This window comes from Panthera tigris, chromosome A1, assembly GCF_018350195.1.
Source record: "Panthera tigris isolate Pti1 chromosome A1, P.tigris_Pti1_mat1.1, whole genome shotgun sequence".
Lineage (NCBI taxonomy): Eukaryota > Metazoa > Chordata > Mammalia > Carnivora > Felidae > Panthera > Panthera tigris.
Genome location: NC_056660.1, coordinates 85059095 through 85071656, shown reverse-complemented (window position 1 = coordinate 85071656; position 12562 = coordinate 85059095). Strand labels below are relative to the sequence as shown.

At 33.9% G+C, this 12562-nt stretch overlaps 1 pseudogene; it reads left to right on the top strand.

The window, feature by feature from the left end:
- The first annotated feature begins 9988 nt into the window (after positions 1-9988).
- On the top strand, positions 9989-11173 carry LOC102968315 (annotated as a pseudogene).
- Positions 11174-12562: the final 1389 nt, after the last annotated feature.

The following is a 12562-nucleotide window of genomic DNA, read 5'->3' as shown; positions in this document are numbered from 1 at the left end:
GAAAATTAAATGTGTTATTTCTAAATTTTTCTAAAGTAATAAGTAATGAAATGCTACAAAAACTAGTTTAATCTATGTTTGCAATTTGAAATATCAGTATTTACATGTAAGTACATGAAAATTTTATTCAATTAAATAAGAATATATTTTATTTTAACTAGTTTTTTCAATTCTAGAAATTGAATTGTATTTCATTAATTGTTTATATAGGGAATCATATTGTCTTCTAAATAATTATATTGTTTATATGTGGATACTGGCTATCTAACTGGTCCTTTTACTATTAGCAGAAACTGTATGTATGACCTACATACACACATAGGAAAATAAATAAATAAATAAATAAATAATATGCACACATACATACTTACACACATACACACACAATTTTACAATTTTGGAAAATACAGATGCAGATCATGAAAAATAAATAACAAATATAAAACAAGTTATTTGCCATCTTTAAAAACTGTTCATAAGTTTGAATGAAAGGAGTTTTGGCTTTTACTTTGGGGATGCAAGCGTACAAATGTGTTCCTGATGAAATAGGAATAATTTGTATTTTTCTCTTTTATTTTATTACAGTGAATATTGAGATTCTTCATTAGGAAATAAGCCTCTTAATTCTATTTCAATGTCCTGGATTGTGAACACTGTGTTGCTCTAATTTTTAAATATTAAAAGATTAGCATTTGAGTGAAGTTTGCAGACATATGAATGTTTAAGTAGTTCATGCAGTTTTGACTGGTTTGACCTACAGCTCAAGAAAATTTTATATAGACATAGATTCAGATTTAAGGACAGCGATGACTTCCATGAACTGGTGGAACATAAGTCTCTAAAATCTATGAATCTTTCTGACAACTCAAATTCAATATATCCTTATCCAAAGCTGTTGAGTTTTTCCCACTCCCAAAACCAATTTTATCCTTCTGTTTTTCCTTTTTCCATTGATGATTTACTTTGTTCAACTCATTCCCATTCAAAAATCCATACTGAATTTTAGTGTTAGGAAGTATGGGTAATGTCTATTTTCTACAAAATTCCCATTATGTAGCAGTGCCTGGCCTATTGTAGGTTCTCAGTAAATGCTTATTAAAGGAATTTTTGACCATGGAATTGAAATCAAAAGTTTTCAACAATGCATCTATTATATTTACATTTTTAAAGAGTTTGTGCTGCCTCCACAAGAATGTCTGTATTTTGTCTTCCGATATTTGAAACACTCCATGATAAATTCCCTAACCGCTTCATCATCTTACTTTACTTTCTTCTTTCCACTTCCATGGGGAATATGAAGTTTCTACAACCATTTTTTAGGACTCTTTGTCTTACCAGTCAATCAGGAATTTGGACTATCCTCCATAAAGTTAGAATGGTAGATAAAATGATATCTTCTATGCCATTCAGAATGTCGAGTGAAATCTATCCTTGGATCCAAAATGCTATGCTCTAGTGGTGAGCTTCCTAACACGAAGATAAAAAATGGAGAAAACACATGTTACATACAGAGTAAATTCTTCCAAATATGTGCAACTCTAATAAAAGTTACAGTCTCTTTCTCCCCACCTGCCATTAAATGCTTTATTTTTTTGTATAATAATGCTAAATGTAATGAAGAAATGTAGCATGCAGTTTATATCTTCCTATATTCTAGAAGTTTGGAGACTAAAATGCTACTATTGAGGCACCTGGGTGGTTCAGTCAGTTAAGTGGCCAACTTCAGCTCAGGTCATGATCTCACAGTTCATGGGTTTGAGCCCCACATCGGGCTCTGTGCTGACAGCTCGGAGCCTGGAACCTGCTTCGGATTCTGCATCTCCCTCTCTCTTTGCCCCTCCCCTGCTCATGTTCTGTCTCTTTCTGTCTCAAAAATAAATATTTTTTAAATATTAAAAATATAGAGAATGCTAGTATCATTAGATGCCATTTTTGTTTAACTATAAACACTGTTGTATTCCAATCTTTCTTCCCAGGTATGTGAAAGGCCTCCATACTGTTTACCCAGTGAGTTCACTACACTTAAATTATTTTTACTATTTTACAATTATCAAGATTTTCAAATGCATCGTGGATCCATTAATTTTGACTTAACAGGATTCAAAAATTTTTTTTTCATTTCTCTGACATATCTATCAGTATATAAATAAATCATTTCAAATATTTCTTTAAATTTAAAGGAATTTACATTTAAAGAAAGAAATCAATCAATAATATCAATAAGGCTACACATTTATTCAATGATATATATACTTTGACACTGCATCTTTAAAGTTTTTACTGTAAGACAAAAGACAAAAGCAACCAGTCATTTCTTCTAAAAAATATTTATTTTGAAAAGTGATTGATATAGAAACCCTGGGTAATAGTAAGTCTAATATACACACTTATACTTTATACTAAATGACCACACTGCTTTTATTTTTTGATGTAATCTAAAAAAACACAAAACCTTACAATCTCAATGACCCAATTGATCTAGCAATTATAAGTTCTATCATAAAACTTCAGTTATCAGACTTACATGGTTGCTGTGCAACTGGTTCCAATTCAGTGGTTGTTACTGATTATTCACACAACTGTAACAGAATATTTTATTGAAGATGAAGAAGTCTGACAATGATATTCCTAAATATGGATGGAATAAAATCATTCCTTATTTAAAGGACTTGACATGGAAAATATATGCCATAAATGTATGATAGACATGATTTTGCCTAGGAATATGTATGTTACTGACCCAAATAATTATATTAAGAAAGTATCAATATAAACCTAAAATCTCCATGATTTAAAGAGATAAACAAGAAAATTTAATGTGAATACAGTATTTTTAAAATATGTCACATCATGTCTTATTATAATACAACACATCAATCACACATAAAATTGTATCTGATTTTAATTTTTATCAAAATGGATGATAATGGCACATGCTTCACAGGGTTGTTCTGAAGATTAAATTTGACATCACATAAAATAACATGTACACACACACATGGAACATATCTTAGTATATAGTAGTTACACAGAAATCAATGCTTATTACTGTTGTTTCATTATTTTTTCTAAAATTACTATATTACCATTTCTATCATTTCTTTATTATTACTATTGTTATTATTATTCCTTGATATTTTAAATAAGCATTTAAGCTATCATATACTAGAAAAAGAGAGTGTAATATTCAGCATATGAAGGAATATAACTGAGTAAAGAAATAAAATTCGATGTGGTGATCAGAACTATATTGTGTACCAGTACCTGGTGAAATTGGTTCATGAGGCTCTCTGGGGGAAACAGAAATGCATTATGTTGAACGATAGTATGTGGTTTGCTTCCCACCCATATACACACATACAGATGTGCGTGGGGGAGCAAAGCAATGTTCCTTATTATGAAATCAGTCAGCTGAGCTGTTCACAAATTTATTTTATACTAGCCATTTGACATTATAATTAACTTTTTTTTTTCCTCTTGACTTTTCAGGACACAAAAACATACACCAAAGAATCATTGCAAGGTGATCTTACATCTATTCCATTTTGCTTTCATAACCCATTTAAGGGAGTCCTGTGAGGATATTCTCACATCGACATCAGATTCATCATGCCCAACACGAACTGCCAAAGTTCTATGAAACATGTACCACCATTGGTACCACCATTTACAATAGCCCAAGCCAGAAATCTGAAAAAAGTTATCCCAAATTGTCTTTATCTCTGCACTCTTCCTTATGAAAATTATCATCTCCCACCTGTTCTACTTGTGTAAATGATTCCCCTGGGTTATTCCTTCTCACAGTGCTACATACCATGTGTGGTCATGGTGACTCTAAAATATCAATTCTATCTTTTTTAAATGGAATGTCTAAATCTGTACTACTTCAGTACCATCCACATGTGACCACATGCTTCACAACTCTTCTTGAAGTCAGTAGAGTGTGCCTGATAAAGTACACTTTGGACAATGACAGTGAAAGAGTGTTGGGATCAGAAGCACACACTCATTCCTTTATCCCATGAATTTCATATACATGTAATAATGTGTACTCCTGCATTCATTCTGGATGTGTTGTACAGGAAATAAAACACAGGAGTTCAGGAGCAGAAACCTATGAGCCCACAGGTAGCTTATTATGCATAATGATAATGTGTGAATATTAATGAAAAGTAACTCACCAAATTATTAAAAAAAATAATTTGGGAAGGGAAAAGGCAAGAGGTTTCCCTGTGATTCTTTCTTGTTATCTTTAACATTCCTATTGGGTCATACATTTTGGGGGTAAAGGATCTAGGATAATTCCAGTATGTTTATTCAAAATGTATAATACATGCTTTTATGACATAGAAACTCAAATGATTATGATATTGTGAAGATAATTGACATAAATGTCTGACTCCAATTTCTCCTTCCCCATAAATACATTTTTTGTTTACTCCAGTTTATTCTTTTTGCAACACAGTTTTGAGCATTGCATATAAGTTGCTAGGTTACAATGCATACAGATTTGATCCCAGGTACACTAAAAAAAATATGAAACAACCAACCAAATAATCAAACAAAGGAAAACACTTCCTATAAATTGTGAAACAGGCAACCAAATAATCAAACAAAGGAAAACACAAATCTCCCTATCTCGAGCTCCCATTTCCACTGAAACTACAGCATTGATATTTATATAACCTTGCCTTCTTGCAGCTTTGTCACACCCATATTCTTTCTTCCACATCTACAGTCTTCCCCTCCATTTCTAAGGTCTTTGCAGTCTTCCAATATCTAAGGTTTCATGTAAAAATATCCTTTTGTGGGTATTTTTTCTCTTTAGTTTATTCTTCCTTGCTTCTCTTTCTTGCTTAGAACTGGCCAGCTCTGACAGTTCATCTTATTTGAGCCACAGTTTCACTGTCTGAGTTTATGTTTGCTCTATGTACCCTGAATGATTTACTCATCCTTTTCTTACCTGGTTCCTAATGTTACCCCAGGGTCCTCTTCTCTCACCTCATTAAACATTACCAATTTCACACCACCCAGGACAGAACACTGTTGATGAGTTCTTTCACATCTAACACACTGGGCTCACTGGTTCCCCAGAGGCTTCCAACAAGTCCCTCCTCTTTGGTGTCTAACCATTTCTCACAGCATTCATGTGTCTGCTTCAATGTCACTTCTTCTATAGTGAGAGGCATGGGGTGATGCCTCAATCTGGGAATTTGCATCAAAGTACCTGAAAGTATGCAGGGGGAAGTTGGATAAATAGTTTGAGAGGACCAAGGAGACACAGGAAGGACACCTACCACCTTGACGTCCTGTGTCATGTAGCTTCTGGAAGAGAAAATACCCACCCTTTGATAGGTGACATAGGTCTCTAGGAGACAGCTGGGAGAGGAAGTGAAGGGTACATGAGGAAATTCTTTGTGTGGAGTGGGGTGGGGTCACAGAGATAGACAGGCATTCCTCAGGGAACAGCAGAAGAATCCTGGTGTCAGAGACAGAAGGGAGATAGTCTGATTCAGACTGATTAAACAAAGTGAGATCAAGCATTTGTTAATAAAAAAAAAAATCCCACCTTTCTGAACCCTTCCCCATTACACCCTCTCTTCTTAGCATATTTTATTCCTATTCTTCAGGGCCTGAGAGCATACTGTCTGCTAAAGGAACTGTGTTTGGTCTGTCTCTTACATTTGATAAAAATTCTAGGGAAGGCCACTAGGCTGACCTCACTTGTTGCAGCGTTGAGAGTCTCCTGCATGTTTGCGAAGTCAATGAATGAACCTACTTATCATTCAGGCAGCCTACTACAGAGACGTACATAAAAAGATCTGTTTTATCTAAGTAATGATGATTATTTTTATTCTTGGTGGATTCATAAGTCAACTAAATGGGTACCAAATAACTAAATATAAAAGTAAACATAACAAAAAAAATCAGTTAATTTATTGGTCTTACACCTAATTATTATGTCAAGTATACAATAATGAGCATTTATGAATGGTGGACCCTATTTAAGCATCTAGTATTGATTAGCATCTTACAGTTATTAGTTGTTTATAATTGGAGATCTGTATGGTCTCACAGAGATTAGACAACATGCCCCAATTATAACCAAGGGTTTAAGTCCTGAAATTCTGGTGTGAGAACTCACATTCAAATGTGAAGACCGTTTTCCACAGTAATTGTTAATCTATTTTAACCCAACAAAGTGGCTTCATTGGACAACATCTTGTTCTTTAGGAAGGGAAAGGTTAGTTAAGTTCCATGGATTTCTGTGTTGTGTATGAGGGGATGTCCACCCCTACTTGCATAACTGTACTGAAAGCTATTTAAAATCAGACAATTGAGTTCAGATCTCTGTGAAGGGAACCATGAATTCAGCCCCAATATACTTGCCTTCCTTTTTCAAAAAATGCAAATATTGAATGTACCTCTCAGATTATGGTAATCATTAAAATGAAAACATGAAAGTGAAATGTTAAGCAAAATGCACAGAGTAATTAATGAATTAAAGACATTTTATGTTTACTTTTATTGTTATATACAGTTATTTCATTATGTTCAACTATTTTTACTCCACTTGAATGAAGGATTAACTAATGTATGAATCTAAAAGTTTTTACAGATATAAAATATATAACAAAATTACCTTTGGATCAAAGTATGACTATATTGAGGAGCACAAACAAGGTTTAAACTACAATAAAACGGTAAAGATCAAGTAGAAATGCTGAGGGGCACCTGGGTGGCTCAGTTGGTTAAGCATCCGACTTTGGCTCAGGTCATGATTTCACTGTATGTGGGTTGGAGCCCCATGTTGGGCTCTGTGCTGACAGCTCAGAGCCTGGAGCCTGATTCAGATTCTGTGTCTCCCTTCCTGCCCCTCCCCCTATCGTGTTCTGTGTGTGTCTCTCTCTCAAAAATAAATAAATATATTTTTTAAAAAATTAGAAATGCTGAAGCATGACATTCAGGTTTGGAAAAAATTCCTCAAGTAACCCTTCTTCTAAAGTCTATAGGTGCCATTTCCAAAGTGCCACAGCAGTTTGTAAAACTGGAACTTTCCATTCTCCTTGACATTTTCTTTTCTAGATTATTTGTCTTTTTTGGTTAATGAGAAAGAGACTATAAGACTCGGGAAATTGCTATAAAGGTGTTGTGAAAGATAGGATTCAGATTAAGCAAAAATGGGAAAAGTAAGAAAGTAAACTTTTAAATGTGTTATGTTAAACTACTGTCTCAAAGTTAATTTTGTATTTTATTGTTAGGTCTCTGGAGAGCACATAAATACAAAGTTGCAAATTCAGAGATATATTAATAAATTTCTATATATTTATAATTATTTCCTTTGAAAAAAACAACAACCTATTGTGGCACCTGTGTGGCTCAGTTGGTTAAGTGTCCAACTTTGGCTCAGGTCATGATCTCACGGTTCATGAGTTCAAGCCCTGCATTGGGCTCTGTGCTGACAGCTCAGAGTCTGGAACCTGCTTCAGATTCTCTCTCCCTCTCTTGTTCTGCCCTTTCCTCACTCATACTCTGTCTCCCTCTCTCAAAAATAAACATTAAAAAAATGCGTTGAATAGAAAAACCAACAACTTCTTTAAAAGTGCCAAATTTCTTTCCTGAAAATCATTGCAGCTATATAATCATTTAACATTAAAACACAAGGAATATTTAGTGAACACACACCAAAACCTTAAATTCTGTAACCTATTTCTTATTCTTCAGTAGGCAAAAATTACCTGCTGCAGAAAAAATGTATCCGATTTTCAAGATATAATTTCGCCAGTGGAATTGAAATATTATGTTATGATGAATAATTAAAATAAATATACAAATAAATGTACAATTGAAGACCAATTGGCATAGTCAAAGAGTTGTATTACATAAATATCCATTTTAATTAAAATAGTCTTTGAAAACTGAAGAGCGAAAGATTGTAATAAAAATAAAATAATAACAAGAAATGCAAATATAATGTTTCAAAATTCCAAATAATTCTATGAATGTCATACACTATTTACTAGCAATCTATTAAATTATTTTTGCTTTGGAAGTATCTACATATTTGTTTGTTTTTCTAATGATGAAAATTTATAGTTCACTAAAGAAGATACATACATAAGCAATAGGGTAACACAAAATTTCTAGGAATCATTACACATTAGATAAATGTAAAATGAAAGTTTCTTGAGTTACCCCATACTAGAATATGTAAAATGAAAAAAGTTGACATTACCCATAATTGTCATTTGGAACAAATAGTATTCTTGTGATTTGTTGGTGGAAATGCAAAATTGAACAACCATTTTGTAAAACTATTTACTAAAAATTTGTCTGGCATTTACCAAATAAAATAAAAACACTTATCACAAAAGAAAGTTTAATAGCAGTTTTAGTCATAAAATTTCCAGACTGAAGATAGCTCACATGTTCATAAAAAAACAGTGAATAACAAACAGTAATGCATTCAGAGATGGGAATATTATTTATAAACAAAAAGAGAAAACTCTTTGTAAATGTAAAATTCTGGCAAAATCTTTAAAAATATATTAAGTTGAGAAAAAGACAGGAAATTAAAAACAAAACACCAGCTTTGTATTTTAAGTAGCAGAAAATTTTAGAAGTCAAACTAGGATAGAGATACAAATGGCCCCAGTGTTTTTATCTTGTTTGAGTGGTTTTACTTCTGGTCTGGTGAGAATTGTCTCTTGTTAGTAGGCTCATTGTTACAAGCCCAAGTTACTGAATCTGGTTGAAATGTATTCTTTAGATGTGAGCATTCTCGTGTTTATAAGTTATATCTCAATTAAAAATAACAATATTCAAAATTATTTGCCTTTGTAATTCAAAAATTTATTGGGGGGGGGGGTGCCTAGGTGGTTCAGTCCGTTAGCGTCCCACTTTGGCCCAGGTCATGATCTCACGCTTGTGAGTTCCACGCGGGTCAGGGCTCTGTGCTGACAGCTCAGAGCCTGTAGCCTGCTTCAGATACTCTCTCCCGATCTCTCTTCTATTCTGTTCACACACACTCTCTCTCTCTCTCTCAAAAATAAATAAACATTAAAAAAAAATAAAAAAAAATTATTGTGGGGTGTGGTGTAAAAACATTCTAATGATTTGTGAATAACATATTTTTAGCATTCCCCAATTTGATTTGTGGATGACAATTTTATAAAAGATCCAAAGTAGGGATGTCTCTCTGCATTTCAAACTAAAATAGTAACCGGTAGAGATATAATGTATACATAACTTCTCTGCAGGAAATCCCTAAGAGTCTGTATAGTCGATTTCACTCACAATTGGAATGTAAGAAACAAAATTAATGAACAAAGAGAAAGAGAGACAAACAAAAAGAAACAGGCTCTTAAAAATAGAGAACAAAGTGGTTGTTACCAGTGGGAGGTGGGTGGGAGAATGGGTGACATAGCTGAGGAGATTAAAAGTACATTAACCTTGATGAGCACTGGGTAATGTATAGAATTGTTGAATCACTATGTTGTACACCTGAAAATAATGTAACACTGTATGTTATACTGGAATTAAAAAATAAATTTAAAAAGCTTTTGATAAGTTATATATGTATAACTTTCATATAAAAGACCTAGCTTTTATATAGTTACACATTAATTGATCTCAGCTTCTAATAATATTGGCGATGATATATGGCAAAGGTACAAATGTAAATTACAAATTATGTGAATAATGTCCTCCTGTTCACTTATATGGGTGTTAAGTGATGCAAAGATGCACTTATTATATAATTGCAATTTATCAAGAATGTTTATTCATTATGCCAATTAATTAATAATAAAAGTGGGGGATACTTATTTAGAAAATGTTGAAAATGAAAAAAATTGGAAAAAAGTTATAAATAATTTTATGTCCAAGTTAAAATATTTGTAAATGGCAGATGAAAGATGTAAAAAAGGTTTATAATTTTCAAACATGCACCTATCAAGAAATATGTAGATCAAATAGAGTATTGTAAATGGTGAAAACTCTGTCATCTATTTCTTCATTTGCAGTGTCACACTTTTTGAAATTATGAAAAATGAGAACACCCCCTCATATTTTATTCTCCTAGGACTCTTTAACCACACCTAGTTCTCTTTGTGATGGATCTGTCTTCACCTCCCCAGTGGGCAAGATCCTCATGATTCTCCTGATTCATCAAGATGCCTGGATACACAGCCCATGTACTTCTTACTGAGACAACTCTCCCTCATGAACATAGAGTTGGTCTCCACCATTGTGCCCAAAATTGCAGCTGGCAACTTGACTGACAAGAAGTCCATCTCATATGCTGGTCTTGGGTTGCTGATCTTCTTCTTCCACACTTTGGGAAGGGGGGGGGGGTTCCTCTTAGCAGCCATGTCCTATGACCACTATATGGCTGTTTGCCACCCACTGAAATTCCCTGTCCTCATGAGCTGGCAATTATGCCTGAGAATGACTGTGGTGTCTTGGTTCCTGGGTCAACTGATAGCAGGCTTCCGCTGCCCTGAGCTTTCCATTTTCATTAAGAAATAGTTTTTAACGTTTATTTATTTTTGAGAGACAGAGTATGAGCAGGGGAGGTGGAGAGACAGAGGAAGACACAAAATCTAAAGCAGACTCTAGGCTCTGAGCTGTCAGCACAGAGCCTGATGTTGGGCTCAAACCCACCAACCATGAGATCATGAGCCGAGCTGAAGTCAGATGCTTAACTGACTGAGTCTTCTAGGCACCCCAAGTTTTCCATTTTGTGATACACATGAGATCAATCATTTCTTCTGTGAAACCCCCTGGGCTTCTGCTGATATGTTTTTCTTTGAATATGTGATGTATGTCTGTTATATGTTAATAATTATCCTGGTCCCATTTTCTTTCATTCTGATTTCCTATAGTCTTATCCTTGCTGCAGTAATCCAGATGTGTTCTAGAGAAGCTGGCAAAAAGGCTTTTGACACATGCTACTCTCATCTCTGTGATGGAACTGTTTTATGGAGCTGCTATTTTTATCTACATGCAACTCAAATCCTACAGGTTAGCTAACCATTATAAAGTAGTGTCAGTGTTCTATACTGTCTTCACCCCTGTGCTAAACCACCTTATCTACAGTCTGAGGAACAGTGTAGTCAAGGGAGCCCAGAGAAAGTGTATGTGTGAATGTTTTGCCTTCAGTCATGACTAAGATTACATTGATTTGTGTATTTGTCTTTCTCTGACTGGCTTATTTCACTTAGCATTATACCCTTTAGATCCCTCCATGTTTTTGTAAATGGCACGATTTTATTTTTCTTTATGGCTAAGTGATATTCTGTTGTATATATGTAGGTATGTGTGTGTGTGTTTGTGTGTGTATGTGTGTGTCTATCCACATCTTCTTTATCCACATTTTTATCAATTCATCTATCAATGAACACTTAGGGTGCTTCCAAATCTTGGCTATTGTAAATAATACTGCAATAAATATCAGGGTCCATATATATTTTTGAATCAGAGTTTTCATTTTCTTTGGTTAAATACCCATCAATGAGATTATTGGATCATATGGTTAATTCCACTTTTAATTGTTTTATGTTATAAATGATTGTATTAAGAAAAAGTTTGAATAAACAACATTTCTTCCCCAAGATACTGGGAAGATTAATCAATCTCCCCTTTACAAACTAAAATAGTAACACCTAAATCATTTTTTTGACTGTACTGACAAATTAGTACAAGAGCTTTAATCTGATTAAGGTGGTATTCATTTTATTTCCTCAGATTGTAGCATAGATAACAGAATGGATTTTATATGTAAAATGTATAGAAGGTGTAATTTAACTGCAGGTTTTCTGGAGTTCAAAATTCATAAACAAATTACTAAATAGTAAGATATTAGTATGGTCTACTCATGTAAAAAAGATGACTCCCAACAAGCTTGATTTGCATCCCCTTTGAGCAACATCATCCTAAAACCCCTCTTCTTGTCTGACAATATCAAACTTGCTCAGTTTGCATCATTGTCTACTGTGCCTTATTAAGGGGGTTGGCCTATTGGCATCTTTTGCTAAAATTACTGTCTTATTAATAGGCTAGTGTAGCAGGGTGCCTGGCTGGTTCAGTCAGTTAAGCATCTGATTTCTGCTCAGGTCATGATATTATGGTTTGTGGGTTCGAGCTCCGTGTCAGGCTCTGTGCGTACAGCTCAGAGACTAGAGCCTGCTTCAGATTCTGTGTCTCCCTTTCTCTCTGCCCCTCCCCTGCTTGTGCTCTGTCTCTCTCTCTTTCAAAAAAAATAAATAAACGTTTAAAAAGTTAAAAAAATATGCTAGTAGTGCAAAATATGACTGGATGCCAACAATGTTTAATTTTCAAGAATTTTAGAGGTTCCAGAAGTTAAATATACTTTCATCTGCCCTTTCAGAAAGTTTTGATTCATTAAAATAAGAGAGAATCATTTAAAATGAAAAATAAAATGTACACAAATGACTTTGAAAATAATAACGATTTATTTTTTCATTTTTTTTTAATGTTTATTCATTTTTGAGAGACAGAGAGAGACAGAGCATGAGCGGGGAAGGGGCAGAGAGAGAGG